The 18,043-nt window shown below is 41.6% G+C and overlaps 1 protein-coding gene across 5 annotated transcripts in view; it reads left to right on the top strand.

The window, feature by feature from the left end:
* Positions 1–2,781: 2,781 nt before the first annotated feature.
* SULF1 (sulfatase 1) overlaps positions 2,782–18,043 on the top strand; it is a 190,076-nt gene continuing 174,814 nt past the window's right edge. For 2 of the 5 annotated variants that reach the window (XM_044928701.2, XM_025265278.3), the window contains exon 1: positions 2,783–3,085. The gene's annotated coding sequence lies outside the window, so the exon portion shown is untranslated. Of the gene's footprint in view, positions 3,086–4,214; positions 4,303–18,043 lie in introns of all 5 variants that reach the window. The other 3 variants (XM_044928700.2, XM_025265281.3, XM_006073114.4) reach the window with 3 other exon arrangements.

Here is an 18,043-nt window from a genome sequence, read left to right as displayed (position 1 = left end):
CCCTTGGCCACCATTGTACTAGCAATAATGTGGATGTGGGCACTTAGGTGCCGGTTACATGTGTGCAAAAGATATGGATATAGATATAGACTCAGCTGAACTGCCAAATGTGGAGGAAGAAGGGTGGTGAGCTCAGTCTAGACAAAGATGAGTGAAGCTCAGAGTACGGGTTTACAAGGGCTGGTCGGTTACCATGGAAACTAATTGGAGCTAATAAGTAAAGGGACATTTTAACTGTGGGAACAGAAGAGGAGGGGCAATTTTTCAATATCATCGTTACCTACAATTAGTCTATCATTTTAGGAGTGGCCCTACTTCATTCTTATGATGATGCTATACTCTCTGCATACAACCTCTCCCTGAATCAACATGACATTCAAAAGCCGAATATCATCTTTTAGAACGTGTCATATTTTAGGTTTCGATCTTTTAAGACAGAATCAATTTCACTTTTTTTTTCCCCTTAAAAAATAAACTGTTTGCAGATGGCAAGGGGGAAGGAAAGGAGGTAATGGAAAATTCTTAACTTTTAAACTGACACTGCTGAGCACTGGAGCTGGTTACAGAGACAAGGGGAGCCCGGATCTTATCCTGTAGCACCAGCTTCAGGTCTTTGTTTGAGTTGATTTTCCCTAACAAAAGCATTTCAGAACATCCAGCCCAAAATGTGTCGTTGTGGGCTCATTTTACAATCCTTTTGAAAGGTAATGTTTACAGACACAGAACAGGGCAAGAATTAAGATCATAGCCAAAGGGCAGGATCTGTTACTCCACTGGTATTTTTCATTTTAGAGCAAGTTTTAAGTAGTATAACAACTGACGTTATCCATAAAAGAGAGGCAGTGACTGAGACTTCAGGAAAAGATTGACCATGGGGAAGAGAAGAGAAATACTCGAGTTCAAAAGCTCTTTCTACAATAGTGTGGCTCAGAGCCCAGGCTCATTGGGGAAATGTCTCACAGAAGGTGTTACCAGCCCAAGGTGGATAACATGTGATTCAACACTTTTACAGTTTCTTAGGTTTTACTTTTGTGACTCAATTCAGTTTAAGAGAAGGTAAACTACCTTAATAACGTCTCCAGGGTCTTCAAAATCTACGCAGTTGAAGTAATCCAGATTTCCAGACGTGAATCTGGTTGGATTAACCAAGAGAAAAAAAATTTTTTTAATGAAAAAAATTGCCTTGCAATAATTGGCACTATTAAAAATTTTATGGTGCCAGAGGGAAGCTTTACCCCGGTGGGGCCACTTGCCATTGTTGAAAGTTTCAGTGTTGATTATGTATTTGGGTTTAACTGATTAGGAGTAGTGGTTTAGTGAATCTCCTGGATATGGTGAAATGGACACCTCATAATCACTTCTGGGAAGAAACTGAGCCAATGAATCAGGACTCCAACTTCTAATACTGGTTTTTGTTTTTTTTTTCTTCCTTCTTCCCTACAGCCCAATTACAGGAAAAATTCACTGTCTAAAAATAATAGTTCTCTAATCTTGTGCTTCAGAAAACTGTACCAGGTGTCATTTTTAAGTACATTAGTATAATATCACACTAAAAGTTCTGAAAAAAAGTTAGTCAATTTTGCTATATATTGAAATAATTCTCTTTGTATTAGATATGTATTTGTAGTCTAGATTTTCATACTTTAAGCAAGTTTAATTGGGTTTGGGGTCTTTTTTTCCCCCAGTGATCCCTCTCTCAGTTCAAAGAAATTCAAAAAGTGCAGTATTTAAAATGTTGGCTTCCTGCAGACAGGGAGTTGCTAATATTTCAAATTCCTATTTTGTATTTCAGATTATCAAAATTCCTTAGAAGTCTGATGGAATTTTTTTAAGTTGGTATAAGATTTTAAACAATTATTTTATCTCCAGATAGCTCTTTAAAAGTATTGTAACAACTATAGCCATTTTCTGCTTTAAACTGCTATCAAAGTAATTAGTTCTATAAAATAGTTCAGAGAACTGGAAAAGAAATGTACAGAAGAACAGAAGAAGGAGGTACTGAAATGGCCCCAAATCGAAAACATTTCAAAGCAAAATTGTTAATGAGCTGTTTGAGCTATATGGACATTATATGTGCAATTAACTAGAAGCCAATAAAAATAATCAATAAAAATAATCAATGACAGAGTGCAGCCCCCTGGTTCCCAGCGCTTTTCACAAAGAGATGTCTGTGAAGGCGGCGAGTGATTCAAAAAAGCCACCTTTATCTATGGGCTTGCGTGCTAATTTACACGAGTAGAAAGGAAAATGATTTTCATTGAGTGCTTCTGAAGTTCAGCCCTTGGCAAACGGTGAAGAGCTGTCTGTGGGAAGAGAGAAGTTTCTGCTCTTAGCTGCGCCCCTACCCTCTTCCTCCCAGGAATGTTGGAGGCAGCCACGATCTCATCAAGGGAAGGTAGGAGTTTAGATTTCAAAACGTAGATGTCACATTTCAGTGTAAACGACTCCTACATGAACACTTTATCAGTATGTCAAGATGAATTTTTTATCTCCTGGCGGAGAGGGAGATGGGAGGGGGGCGGGACCTCGCTTAGAAGATTGCGCTCCCTAGCTTGGCAGGAAAAGATTTTTTTTTTTTTTTTTTTTTGGCGTTTCTGTGCATCTTACGGAGGGTCCCCATCATCCCCGCGGGGCGCACAAGGAGTTGTGAAAAGTACCGCACAACTGGCCACCGGAATAATTCATCCCCTCCACCTTCTCTTTAGCGCCTCCCACTTCTTCTCTTTTTATAGCAGTTTCTTTCTCTCGAAAAATCTCAGGTTACTTGACTGGGAGTTCTCAGACCTCCAGTTTCAGCCCTGCCCTCAGCCTCCAGTCGTTGAGAGAGAGACACCCAGCCCCAGCAATCGGATTGGGCAGCCCGCCTTGACACACCACTGTGCTGAGTGCTTGAAGACGTGTTTCACCAGATGGTTGGGGTTAGCGTGTGTCATCACATTCGAGTGGGGATTAGGAGTAGGAAGGCTGCCTTGCCGGAGCTGTGTGGTCTTCTCCAAGGGAGAATTGCGGGCAAGAGAACTCCTTTGCTCCGGGGAGAAGAGGAGGAATTCGTTTTCCGCAGCCACGAGAAAAGCAGTGTTTTCAGGTAAAGTAAAAGACATTGAATGAGCCTCTCTCTCTCTCAACATACTTTTGAATGGAATGCTAGCACAGCACACTTGTCAAACCCAGTTGCTGCCCTCCTCTCAAAGCGGCTGCTGCAGGGCTGACATAGCTTGGTGCTTGGCTGTCTTTACAGAACTAACTCTCCTCAAGGCTTGCTCTCGAAGGTGTAGCTAAGAAAATGTCTTTGGAAGCCTGTTTGTCCCCCACCCTTTCATATCCCCGTTGCATATTCCAAACAGGAGCTAGACGTTGTTCAGAAGGGATGGAGAAATCCAAGAAAGCATGTCTCTCAGCTTTCGAAATTTACCAGTCACTTTTAAACTGTTGCATTTTACCACCCAATGGCTCAAGGTTCTTAGAAGAGTCTATTTGCTGGCAGAGATGGAAAAGCTTTCTTCCCCAATTTTTTTTTGCACTGATTTGAGGTGGACCAAAGTGTTTTTAAAACCATTTGGAGATGGACTCTAAACTTGGAAACTCCTTGAGGGGCTGCCTTCAGAGCAGCTGAGAGCGGCTTCAAAACCAAAATGCTTAGAGCTAGAAGAAAAGCAGAAAAGGAGGAAGTAGGAAAATGCTTTTTTAACATGGCCCTTTTGCAGCTGCAGGGGAGCAGATGGAGGTAATTCATTTGCAGATCTGTTTGTGAAAGTTTTACAAGTCACTGAAAAGTAAAGAAGCACCTCTAATGGATCGTTAAAGTCCCTGCATTTATGGGTTTTTAAACAGGCTATCTGAAGTGTTAATTAAATGTAAATAGGTTTTCTGGCTTGGTTATAAACAAACTAAAAAAAACAAGGTTTTAATTACAAGTTAGTCATTGGAAATGAATGGTCGTCTGACAATACAAAATGAGTTGTCATGGTATAGTGAGTAGCCATGAATGTAACCACTGTTGAAAGCATCACCAAAATTAAATTGAACTGGATGGAGCAAGGGGGGCTTAGATCTGATGCTTAAGTTGTGGTCTAACAAAGGTCTTTCAAGTTGATGCCCTGTTTTTGTACAGGGATAAAAAATAATTTTTTTCCATTTTTCAAGTTTGTGATCCAGCGAGGTGAATCCATGTGTTACTTCCTTTGCACCCTAACCGACTTGCCTTCCCACATCAGTGTTCAGATACCTGTGGTGCTTAAGAATTCCTGCTCCTATTGGACTTTCAAACTGAGTAGAGAAACCCAACACCCTCACCCTTGACAGGTGAGAGATTCTATGAATAACACTGTATATAAGCTATTCTGAAATAAGAGCTGTTTTGTAGGTTGAATAACAGGATTTATGGCTAATGCTCTGTGATATTTGTATTTGGGTACAGAAAGATGCTTGAAAAAATTATGGTTCAAGTCACATTGCATATATATTTTTGGCAACCAGAGAGTTTATTTTTTAATGCTCTTTGTATTTATTTATTTTTCTTTTCCATTATGGTTTCTTAATCCTCTTTTTAAAAATTAAAAGAATGTGTGATCATTGTGTCTAGCTGTTAAACAGAGTGTTCTCTGAAACTGTTTCAAAAGTCTTCTTCAGTGAGGAAACATCCTCAAAAATAACCAGGCAGTTATGAGGACTGAGTAAGATCCAATACCCAATATTACATAACCCAAGGAGGACTAAGTTCATAAGCTGAAGTCTTTTGGAATTCCAGTCATTCCATTTTAGCTTTACAATGGAACTGGGGTTTAACAAAATAAAGACAGAAAAGCAAACTAATATCGGGAGTGAGGTCAGGATTAGGATAACAGGCACAGCCTGGAGCAGGCACAGTGCTGGCTACCAATGCCCCTTTCCACGATCACAGAGATATTTCAGGAGAAAGTCAAGGCCCTCATCACCGATAGCTCTTTCTCAGGGAGATATGGTTTGATGGCCTCTAACAAAGGCAAGCCACTGATTAGCCACGGGACGGCCCCGGCCCTGCTCCCCGCCCACCGGCAACAAGCATAAGGTGCTAATACTATAGACTGACCACCAAGCTGCCTGTCCAGGATTTGGGCAAAATGGGAGAATTCCCCTGTCCCCGCCCAAAGTCAGTTGTCCGCAGGAGTTAGGCAGGATGGAAACAAGAAAGGAAGTGTTGAGAAATAATAAATTCACACCTTGAGAAGGCAAAGTTGTATGTTCCTCCCTCTAACAAGGCAAAGGTTTGTTTAAGTAACATGAAGTTACTTAATGAACCAAAAGGATCTGTTTCAAGACAGCGCCCTCAGGGCAATTCCCGTTTCTTGTCAAAATCGAAATCCACTGTTCCAGATGGAAAACATTCAGAAGCGTATTGACAGTGACTTCCACATACCTCTGTTTGACACTTGGTTTCTTCCTGACAGCACTTGCATGGGTAACACACGTGAAGTCCCCATCAGTGTTCTAACAGCTGTGAAAGTGCTTGAGCACAGGGTATTTCTCCCAGAGAGGTGGAACATCCCTGGGGGGCGTGAAGAGGGGAATCTCGACTTGGCCTGTGGCTGCAGCCTGTGATCAAGGCACGCAGGAAGATGACAAATCTGAGGCCAAAAGCGATCTGAAAGCTTGATCCATTAGCTTACAAAACCCACTTTGACAGTGTTGTGGAAAACTAAAATCCATGAATCCAGGCAGTCACTGAACTTGTAGTAGACGATGAGCGAGAGCCTTCTTCAAAGAACTAAAAGGGCTCTCTCTGTGCTCGCCTCCTAAGGAAATTTATGTGACTTCAAGCAGATTGCTGTGGTCATTTCCATTGTAATAGTACTGAAGAGTGGCATGTATGACACTTTGCATTTCCTGTCTTAAGTAAATACCCATACGGGAATGGATATGGGGTTTTGTTCTTTTGTGGTTTTGATTTCAAATGGTTTATTCTTTAGGAATCCAGAGAGCAGGAATTCTGATACTGAGTACTGAGATTTTACCAACTGTTGCCATGTGGATGAGGCCAACCAATGGGTCAGGTCGGGACATCTGGTTCTTTTTCCCCCGTGCAATATTTTTGTGTGTGCAGAGAACATGTAGTAAATTTAAGGGAGTTAAAATGTTTAAGGAGCTGACTCGAAATAGATTATTATTTTTAATCATTATTATTGACTTTGAAAAAAAAGAGGCTCATGGATGAAATTAAGTCTATAGTGATATGGCAAATTGACCTTTCCTTTAGGTTAGATCCATGCGGGGAGAAAGATTTGAAAGAAGATATTTTATGGGAAAAGTTTGTCCTGAAATATGTTTCTCATTTAAAATATTTTCAACTCTATTTCAATATGCTGGGAAGGAAGGCTATTCGTCTGTTAGCTTTTTTTTTTTTTTTTTGCTCTAATATTCCTCTCATCCCCACAGCCAAACTGCCATCGAATCCCGTGAGTCCTTCCTGTAAAGCATCACTCACGTCTGGCCCACAGCTACTGCTCCAGTGCAGTGATCCCTCACACGTGGTCATTACAACAACCTCCTAATGGGTCCTCTTGCCTCCACTTCCCTCCTGTCCACCAGTTGTTGGTGAGCTTCCTAAAACAAAACAAAACAAAACACGGGTTCCATCAAAACATTTCTCAGCTGTGACTTACCAGATGGATTGTCACTGTCCACAAGATGAAGTCTGAATTTCTCAGTACGACATGCTGGCCCTTTGTTTTTTGGCCCCAACCTTCCAACTGTGGGTCAGACGGGAAAGAATCTGCCTGCAATGTGGGAGACCTGGGATCAATCCCTGGGTCGAGAAGATCTCCTGGAGAAGGGAATGGCTACCCACTCCAGTATTCTGGCCTAGAGAATTCCATGGACAGAGGAGCCCGGCAGGCTACAGTTCATGGGGTCGCAAAGAGTCAAAAACGACTGAGCGACTTTCACTTCACTTTACTTCCAACTGTAAATCCCTACAGCAACAGAAGTCTGCCCTTCCCTGTGACTCAAGTGGCCAGGTCAATGTCCCCCACTTCCTGGTCTCTTCTCTTACCTCTAACCACTCCAGTTTTCCATCTTATTGTCTGCAAAATGGGAGTTTATCATTACGTGTATTCCTTCTGGTTCTATGTTTATAAGCCTGTGTGTAGGACATCCTCAGCCTCTCTAAGTTCCACCTCCTCCAGGAAGCCTTCCCTGACTACCATATATCCCACTGAGGTTTCCCATCCCTTGGGGCTGACCATTAACACAATTACCTTGTTTCTTTACCCTTGCCTTTTTATCACTTGACTGCTCAGGTAGGGTGAAGTGTCCTAAGACAGGAACTAGTCTGGTCCACTTTGTGTCTCATTAAAAGATGTGTGTCAACTAGCTCACAAGGTCGCTCAGATATGCAAGGCACTCTTCTAATTATCCCACTTTAGAGTCATTTGTTGGCTCTGATAGCCTCCTCTCCATTCATAAAAGAAAAAGGAAAAAAATGGTAAAACTTGATTGGTTATATTTGGGAAATACAGCTTAGGAAAGATGCCACTTGTGAAATGATTGCCCCAAATTAAGCTCAACTATTATCTGAACCTCCCCCCACAATCTATTTCAGTTTTCTATAACAGTGGCAGGAAATTTTGCTATGGTGTGAGATTTCAAATATGATTTAGGAAGCAGAACAGTCTTTGGGTTCAGACAGACTTGTGCTGTAATTCAGGTGCTACTTCTCATGAACTGTGTGGCTTTGAACAGATGACTTAACTGTTCAGCTCCTTCTGTAAAATGAAGAGAGGAATACATTCTTTGGGAAAGTTGTGAAGAAACCTACAAAGCACCTAGCTCAGCGCGTGTGCAATAAACAGGGGAAAAAGAAGGTTGGTAGATACATAAGCGGATGCAGGTCTAGGATGCACGACTGTGTTCATCTTGGTCATGTCAATCACTCATTCTGTCTATTTAGAGCATGTCTTCTTTTAGCCTTTTTCTCTGCCACCAAAGGTGGTAGTGGGGTGGAAGTTGGGGAGGAGACGGAGCAGGAAGAGCTGCTTTTAGCATTTAGGGGATTTGGAGCAACTGAGTTAATGGACCCATAGGGACAATGGTGACAGCTGAATACCCTTTGGAGGGAGGAGGGAGTCCTGGGTCCTGCATTAAAGGATAATAAAGAGCAGACGCTGGGCTGCAGGGCGAGGGGAACAAAGGGCCTAGGCAGTGGACCCCAGCAGGGAGCTGAATTCACCAATGGGTCATGTGGTTCTCTTCCTTCCCCCTGCCTCACTGTTTGGAAAGAAATAATAACTTGGCAAAACATTGTAGAGAGTCAGGTCAAGCTTCCAGAAGTAATTGGTAAAGCAAGATACCATTTAGACAAAGCAAGGCGCTTGGCCCTTTGCTGTCCTTCACCTTTAAAGCAAATTGAACAAAAAGCTGAACGCAATCAGCTTTAGTTCTGGCCTGTTTCCAAACTCTGCACCCACCATCAAACACTGAGTCGTCTATCTGTACCCTTCCCCCAGAAGGGCAGTGGGCCGACCAAGAAATGATCTCACAAAGCACTAAATGCCATATAGCAGATGCGTCCTAGGACCCTGGTCATTCAGTTTTCAGGATCTTGGGATAGATCAAAGAATATTCTTTGCACTCCTGATCATCTGGTCCGCATCTGCCCCAGACCAGGGAAAGGAAAGAAAATGGGAGTCCTATAAATGAAGGGCAAGACAGGATTTCTGGAGATGTCTCTCTTACCAGCGGAGACAACTATGCAACTTTCAAAATGAAGCATTAACAGTTACCTGGCTGGACCTCATCTCTAGGAGCAGATACACTGCTGCTGCTGCTAAGTCGCTTCAGTCGTGTCCGACTCTGTGCGACCCCATAGATGGCAGCCCACCAGGCTCCCCCATCCCTGGGATTCTCCAGGCAAGAACACTGGAGTGGGTTGCCATTTCCTTCTCCAATGCATGAAAGTGAAAAGTGAAAGAAGTCGCTCAGTCGTGTCCAACTCTTAGCGACCCCATGGACTGCAGTCTACCAGGCTCCTCCATCCATGGGATTTTCCAGGCAAGAGTACTAGAGTGGGGTGCCATTGCCTTCTCCGGCAGATACACTAGATGCTGAAAATATGGGATCCATGTACTACTCCACAATGGTGCATTAAACCTCTGTTAATTAAAAAAAAATGTAGCTCTACACTTGACCTCCGAAAGTCAAATCTTTTCTTATACTCTAATCTCCTTTTTACTCCACAACCACAGATCTGTAAGAAAATATTTCTGCATATTTGAAATTGTGGATCTAAGAAACTCTGAGCCATGCCACTGTTAATTAACTAGAGAGGGTGAAATCAATATTGAAGAGCTATGCTGAAAAAATGAGCAGACACAATGTGTATCTGGGTGAGAAGGTAGTGTCTACCCAAGTTAATCTACAAATTTCAGGTAGTGATAAATTTTCACACAAGACAGTTAGATGGTTGACAGTGGGCGTAGCATTTGGCAACAGGTTAAGAGCCCCGTTGGCTCTGGTTGAACATAAAATAAAGATTCAAAAGTTTATTTGGCTGATAAACTCATGAGCAAGACTGGACACTTGTGTAAGAGAAGAGCCATAGTAAGAAGGGGATTTGTTTTTATCTCATATCCAATTATGTTATAAAAGTACAATAATTGAATTTTCTCTTCCAAAGCAATTGACTCTGAAGTACACATTCATCCGCCTTCATATATTTTTGCTTTTGTTTTATTCCCTTATTTTTTTTACTCTCCTCAGTCTTCATCTCTGTTCTGTTGTCGTGGTTCAGTCGCTAAGTCGTGTCCGATTTTTTGTGACCCCACGGACTGCAGCACTCCAGTTTCCCCTGTTCTTCACTATCTCGTGACCCCACGGACTGCAGCACTCCAGTTTCCCCTGTTCTTCACTATCTCCTGGAGTTTGCTCAAATTCATATCCATTGAGTCAGTGATGCTATCTAACCATCTCATCCTCTGCCGCCCCTTCTCCTTTTGCTTTTAATCTTTCCCAGCATCAGGGTCTCTTCCAATGAGTCAGCTTTCTGAACTGGGTAGACAAAGTATTGGAGTTTCTGCTTTAGCATCAGTTTTTCCAATGAATATACAGGCTTGATTTCCTTTAGGATTGACTGATTTGATCTCCTTGCTGTCCAAGGGACACTTGAGAGTCTTCTCTACCACCACAGTTTGAAAGCATCAATTCTTTGGTGCCCAGCCTTCTTTATGGTCCAACTCTCACATCCGTATATGACTACTGGAAAAACCAGAGCTCTGACTATACAGACTTTGGTCAGCAAAGTGATGTCTCTGTTTTTTAATATACTGTCTAGGTTTGTCATAGCTTTCTATCCAAGGAGCAAGCATCTTTTCATTTTCCTTTCACTTCATTTGTTGTTCTGGTGTTGGCACTGTCCAAATCTTCAGCTCAGCTACAAACTGTGGTTGCTAGAAAGAAGGTCTATTGCTACAATGAACTGAAACCCTTAACTAGTTTTTGTTATTACTTTGTTCTGCTTTTTCTCATCTGCAAATAGAGCTACTAATATATGCAGCTTTTCCACTTCATGGAATACATAATAGGCCTGAAACAAATTTATTTCAAGAACTCAGGAAAATTCTCCTGTAGTCATTTCCTTGATAGAGCCTCCAAATACACCAGTCTAAGCATCTCTTCATTCTTCTGAGCAACAAGAGTACATTCTAAACAGACAAACTAAAAATCTGAATTTCAGGGGGTTCTGTTTATTGACCAGTTTTGTGGTATGGTGTTATAACTCATAGGCAACACCTGCTATATTAACTTAAAACTGAAGACCAGACTGTTAATGAGATATTAGCTCTACCAGGGTCATGATGATAACAGATGAAATGCATACAAGACTGTGCATTTCTTAGTAAGTTAACATAAAAGTGTACACCTGTGGTTTTTAGCCTCAAACTCCTATTACTAATTTGGCTTAGCATCAAAATCACCTTTCTATAACATAACATATCCTCTGAATAGACTTCCTGCCAGTTTCAAGCTTCCTCCTTAACCTTCACCTGCCAGTAATCAGTCTTCCCCTGAGTAGAATATCCTAGCACACAGATGTGCTTGGTGTTGCATCCATAAATTCTGGACACTTCAGCTTTTAACTTTCATCTACAAGAAGTGCATCTTCCCCCAAAAAAAAGTCCTCTAAAATCATGTGCTCCTTCCTTTCTCTTGAGAGCTTTCACACTGGCAAGAAAAAAGCTCTTCTGGATACAGCAAATGAATAAAAGCAAGGGGTGTATTATTTATTTCCGAAGGTTTCACATGTGTTATCCCATTCATGTCATATATGGTATCTATATTTAGTAAAAGAGACTTGAGGGACAGACTCAATATCAAACAGCTTAAACTACTTTTTGGCAGTTGATCTGTTATCCTAAGAAACAGCCATAGGTAACTTCTAAATAAAACCAAAAGAACAGACTGAAAGCTGTATCAATGTGCTAATACGTGGTGCAGTGGTAAAGAATCCTCCTGCCGCTGCAGGAGATGCAGGAGACCAGGGTTCGATCCCTGGGTTGGGAAGATCCCCTGGAGCAGGAAATGGCAACCTACTCCAGTATTCTTGCCTGGGAAATCCCATGGACAGGAGCCTGGTGGGCTACAGTCCATGGGGTTGCAAAGAGTCAGACGCGACAGAGCAACTGAGCATGTGTACTCAACAACTTCTTGTGTATATACTTCTATCCCAGTGCTCAGAGGATTACAAAATAATATAGGATACTATTCTTTCCCTTTAGGAATATCTAGTTTAGCTGTGAGTGGAAGACACGCTCCCCCTCCCCAAATTTTTTTAGTAGTAATGCAAAGAATTTTGTGGTCAAGTATCAATTATTACTGCTGCTGCTGCTGCTAAGTCGCTTCAGTCGTGTCCGACTCTGTGCGACCCCATAGACGGCAGCCCACCAGGCTCCCCCGTCCCTGGGATTCTCCAGGCAAGAATTCTGGAGTGGGTTGCCATTTCCTTCTCCAATGCATGAAAGTGAAGAGTGAAAGTGAAGTCACTCAGTCGTGTCCGACTCATAGCAACCCCATGGACTGCAGCCCACCAGGCTCCTCCGTCCATGGGATTTTCCAGGCAAGAGTACTGGAGTGGGGTGCCATTGCCTTCTCTGTCAATTATTACTACTAATTAAATAAAAAGGATGTCCACAGAGCCCCCTCCTGGTGGAGGGGGAATCCGAGCCAGGCAAGACTTTTCTCCAGGTCATTAAGCAGATGAATCAGAGCAGTGATTCACCTCCATTCTTTGCAAAGTCTATGGAGACAATTCATTTACCCTCTTTTCCTTAGTTTTCTTCTCTGTCAAATGGAGATATGATGATCACGAAGTGTAGAAGGTTCAGTGAGATAATAAAAGTAAGCTGTTGTACACAGCACCTAGAACTTAGTAAGAATTCAAAGAGTTGGAAGCTTTTTCCAAGATGGCAGAAGGAACCACCTGAGTTAAGGCTTGGAGTTAAATTGTGCATGTCATTTGCAAGCCAAGACATAGTATTTCTGAGTCAGAGGATGTGCATAGATGCAGTTTGGGAATGTGATAAAGGAGGTATTTGGCAGAGGAGAGGGAAGAGGAAGGAAAAAAAGTGATGGAGGAAGAGAGAGAAAGATGAGAAAGAAGGAGGAGGAAGAATACAGTCCTTGGTTGCCTCTACTTTGTACCATTTTTTAGTCTTTTTTTTTTTTTTTTTTGGCTGTGCTGTGTGGCATGCAGGGTCTTAGTTTCCAACCAGGGATTACACCTGTGCCACCTGCACTGGGCGCTTGGAGTCTTAGCCACTGGACCACCAGGGACGTCCCCCCTTTTCTACTTTAAGCACATCATGTCAGCTGAATTAGGCCAGATTCCAGAGTGTCATGACACATCAGGACTTCAGCTAGCGAGGTTGTATCTACTTTTGAAATAAATGCCTTAGGATGTTTAAGCAGTAGGTTTTTCAGGAATGGGGAGAGGGAAAGAGAGAAAGAGATGAGTGCGGGGGGAACACTCAATTGGGAGTCCAAAAAAGAAAATGAAAAATAAGCTGCTGTTCTCATCAGTAACCCTGATAGTGAGGAACGGATGGGTGTAAGAAACATTGTGAAAAGCTTGGTAATTAGTCAAATAAAAGACAAAGGAAAGACAAGTGGCAAAGAAGACACAGGCATGAAGCCCAGGAAATCAGGGAGTGGTGACATCCCTTAAGGAAAATAAGGATGCTGGAAGTAGAATTTCCTTTTGTAACATTATACACATCCCAAGCTATGGCTGGGATAACTTTGTAACGCAACACAGGCAAATGAGTGTCCTGTGTGCTCAGTTGTGTCCAACTGTCTGTGACGCCATGGACGATAGCCTGCCGTGCTTCTCTGTCCATGGAATTCTCCAGGCAAGAATACCGGAGTGGGCTGCCATTCCCTACTCCAACAGGTAAATACATGTGCGTCTAAATGTTTAATAATATAATTTTGAACCCATAAAATTGAACTTTCTGATCATCCGTGGACAGAAGACAGAAGATACCACTGTGGTGTTTTTTATGACATATTCCTCCTCAGATGAAAAGGATCTTTTCTCAGATTCAGAACATAATTGGCTCAATAACTCTTCTAGTGTTTTTAAACTTTAGGGAAGTAAGGGATTTTCAAGTCAGAACAACAAACTACTTCTGCGCAATATCTGTAATTCTCTTCTTTCAGCTCAGAAAATGTTAGTGGAGAGGGACATATAATTTAAAGAGTAAAGAGGCAAGAAGAGATGAAATATTTAAGTTGCTTCTGCTCATAAACGTTCAGCTTATAACTTGGTTGACATCCTTTTACAAAACGTGTGAATGACTTATTTTACAAGTGATATAGACACTCCCTTTTTCACTCACTACAACGACAAATCACTCTTAGTTTAAAGCTTTGAGAGACATTTTCCTGCCCTCCTGCTTTTCTTTCTATCTCCTCTTGTTCTACTCTTTTGTTTGTCACATTTCATTTTAAGCTTCTCTCCAAAAACAGGAGAGCCATTCTTGATACTAAATCAATGAATAATTTTCAGGATTAGGTATAATTTTATTAGAGGTAGAAGATTTTATTTGCCATTTCACACTCTTGCACCAGATGTGGGGAGGAGCAGGGCAGCATGATTGAAAGAATACACTGCTTGAATCTGCTAGATTTGGGATTTAAATTGCTAGGAATTTGTGGGAATAATACTGACCTGGGGAGACCTGACAGCATTTTGGTTCCTCAAAAGAGACTTGGGTTCTGTTCAAATTTTTAATGAAGACTTTGGCCCGTTTTATTTTACTCAACTGAGCTTGCTGAACCATGTTCCCTGGTTCCTATGGGAGAAATGCCAGCCTAAGTATCCGCACCTATAAATCTAGTTCTCAGTTAGGGTTGCCACCCATGGGGGTCAAATTAGCATGAGTTAGTTTATACTCGGAAGCTATTAATGGCTAACGACTGACTTGGTCATTCTCAAGACATCCAGTGCAAGGAACTAAGGAAAAAAGACAGAATACACTCATTCCATCATTAGAGCAATAAATGTCATCTGCAGCAAGCACAAAAGTTGGGTTTAACTGTGAAGTTTAACACTAGGTCTTTTCTGCTGGCATCCACTTAGGTCAACAGGCCCATGAGCCTGCATATGTGGTGATGAAGGTATGGAGTATAGGCTGATATTCTAAAACTCCTTCATCCAGACTGTCTAAACTCAGATTTCAATTCAGGATTCTATTCCTACATGTTCAACTTATCCACCTGTCTCAGAGGTACAAAGACTTCTTGATGAGGAGAAACATAGTCCTTGTAAGAAAAGAAGAATGAATAAGTGGAGAGGAAGGGGGGAAAATACCAGTCAAACATACCCTGTTTTAGAGTCATGTTTTTTTGACACAAAAATAAGGACAGAAAACAGAGAGGAAATAAGCTTTATGAAACACTTCATGTGTAGCGATTGCTATTCTCATTAGTTGTTTTGCTCTAAAATTGGAGATCCAAGGACTTCCCTGGTGGCCCAGTGGTTAAGATTTTGTGTTTCTTATGTAGGAACTGTGGATTCAATCCCTGGTCAGGGAACCAAGATCCCAAATGCCACGTGGCACGGCCAAAAAAAAAAAGTTTTTAATAAAAAGTAGATAAAACCAGAAATCCATTGAGCCACCCTTCTGGGCACCCACTGCCTTCATCTCAGAAGTGGAATTGGAAGTACTCTTCTAATTGTGTCTGCCACGATTACAAGTTTAGAAAACCTCACTGGACTGCCTCATTGGCTTCAGGTAAAGCTTATTTCATGCTGGGCAAGTAATAGATTAAAATGTCACTAGCAATGACAAAATTTGCTGAACAGTGGCAGTTGTGTTATAGCCAGGAAAAAGAAGCAGAGTGGTACAGTGGGAAGACATTGGCAACCTGGATTCTAGAGCTTGGTTACCATTAATAATGAGATATTGAGCAAATTAATTAACCTTTCAGGAGCATGCCTCCCACTACCTCTTAACCTTTATTCTACTGTTCCCTCCATCTAGGTTAAATTATTCTCCTTAACTGGCAAGCTCTGCTCTTTCCCAAGACCAGTCTAAATAAATAAGATATTCTCCTTTGAAATTAAAAAGCATGGTGGGAGGAACAGGGAAGAACTTTAATCCAGTTTTGCACCATCTCTTGCTCTTTTTCCACTCATTTTATATATCACTATTAAACTAATCTTCTAGCATCATTTTCATTATGCTCTTCCATTATTCTAAAATAGCCAATTTTCTATAGCATCCAGCCTTTAAGGACCTGCATCATGTTTTCCACTTGAACCATATCCCTTCCCTGATGTACTTTCTGTTCTTTACGAAGTTGGTTCAGCATCTCCTAAATTTCCATCACTTACTTTTACTGCTAAGGATTTGCCCATAGTGTTTTCTGGGCTCAGGCTGTCCTTCCATCACAGTTGTGATGTTCACATCTCACCCATCCTTGAAGAAAAATTACCCCGTTACTTACATGCAACTTTCTTTTGTTCGCTATACCAACTATTAATAAGTCCCTTCTCATAGGTGATCTCTTACCACTTAACATGTGGCCATCTAATTTTAGCTCTTGATTAAGTACAATTTTGCATTTATTACTATTATTCATAGATTTTTAATATTGCTCCCTCTCTTTCTTATCAGAAACATGAAGGTAGAAGTTGAGTTTTAAACCTCTGCCTCTATCAAGCATAGCTTCAAGACGGTATATCTGATATAGGCCATGCTGCTAAGTCGCTTCAGTTGTGTCCGACTCTGTGTGACCCCGTAGATGGCAGCCCACTCGGCTCACCTGTCCCTGGGATTCTCCAGGCAAGAATACTGGAGTGGGTTGCCATTTCCTTCTTCACTATATATTCATAGCCAGATTGGTCAAGGATAATTGGGATAGAAAGCTGCATTTTAGTCACTGAGAAATTTGAGGAAACTAATCAAAAGTAAATCCACAACCACACCAGGCAATTCTTTTGACACTGTGGAAAGCACTATCTCATGCACCAGTTTTCTGGCTTAATTTTTTTCTATCTTCTGCACATCACTCTCTCAGTGCTGCATTTGGCCAGCTGAATTCCATCCAGAAACAGATTTAAATAGACAATAGGCCAACTAGAATTCCCATCCTCCTTGATTAGACGTGAAATTGCCGAGCTGGGTGTCACTCACATGCCAGCCACTCAGGAGTCTATGCTATCCATTCATTTCTCTTGAGAGCTGAACTGAGGAGATTGTGGCAGTTTCACTTTTAAGGGCATGTAAAATTATGGCTAGACCAGAATTTTAGGGACAGTGCCAGACAGACAGACCCACCCCACCTGGATGAAAGTATCCACTATCTGCTGCATATCATAAATTAAAATTCCCTGAAAACCCCACAGTAAATCATATTTTTCTGTTTCTGTAGTTGGATTTGACTATAAAAATTCATTGGCTTGAAATCACATTCTCAGCTGTAAGACAATTTGCCAGTGAGATGAGAGGTTTTAAATCACTTAGAAGAAAGAGGAAATTATCACACATTCTATTGGATCTACTGGATCTTATTTCTTGTAGTTTTCTGAAATAATCAGAATTAAGGCTTGATTTTCCAAGAAAGGCATGGAAAATATCACAGAAGCACAGACTATAAGAGGTATACCTCAGAGATCATCTAGGTAAAAATCCCCCATTTTACATCCGAGGAAACAGAAAAAAAGTATGAAGGTGTTTGTGCTCAATCGTGTCCAACTCTTTCGGACACCATGGACTGTAGCCTGCCAGGCTCCTCTGTCCATGCAGTTCTCTAGGCAGGAATACTGGAGTGGGTTGCCATTTCCTTCTCCAGGGGATCTTCCCGACCCTGGGATCAAACTGGCATCTCTTGTATCTCCTGCATTGGCAGACGGATTCTTTACCACCAGCACCACCTGAGGAGATGAAGCCTGCCTAAAAAAAATCCTAAAACCCACATTTCCTAGATAGTTCTAGGCCAGGCTTTATCGAAACGTATAAGGCAGTAAAGTTCTACCAGGACTAACTGGATTTCATGTGTCAGATGTCCTCTAGAATGGAGGAAAACATGAGGGTGTGAAGCCAGCTCTCCCACGGCCCCTCTTACTAGTGCCAGACTGCAGAGAAGTCTCAGGGCTGGAACAAATACCAGCAGAAGCATTTACTGTTTAGGTGTATTCTTTGTGGAAAATCTATTCTACCAGAAATACCCAAGCGCTGATCTGCAAGTTCGAAGCTTTGTTATAAAGAGCCTTGTTTGTAAAGGCCCCTTTTAACCTTTGCCAACAGAATGCTACCCAAGTGATGACAATAATATTAACCATCACACCCTCAAAACATTTTCCTTTGAGTCAAATCACTGGAACTTGCAGTCTTTGGATTAGCAAAGCAAATACATCATTTCTGCACACCAGAAAACAGCATCTGAGAGAGGAGTCTAGAGAGCTAGCGAGTGGAGTAATCCACATTGGAACTCATGTCTTCTAACACCTACTTCACTGCTTCATGTTTCCAGTGATTCCAAATACATATATTATTATATATGTAATACG

Source organism: Bubalus bubalis, chromosome 15, assembly GCF_019923935.1.
Source record: "Bubalus bubalis isolate 160015118507 breed Murrah chromosome 15, NDDB_SH_1, whole genome shotgun sequence".
Classification (NCBI taxonomy): Eukaryota; Metazoa; Chordata; class Mammalia; order Artiodactyla; family Bovidae; genus Bubalus; species Bubalus bubalis.
The sequence above is the reverse complement of the archived record's forward strand: the minus strand, read 5'-3'. Positions and strand labels throughout refer to the sequence as shown.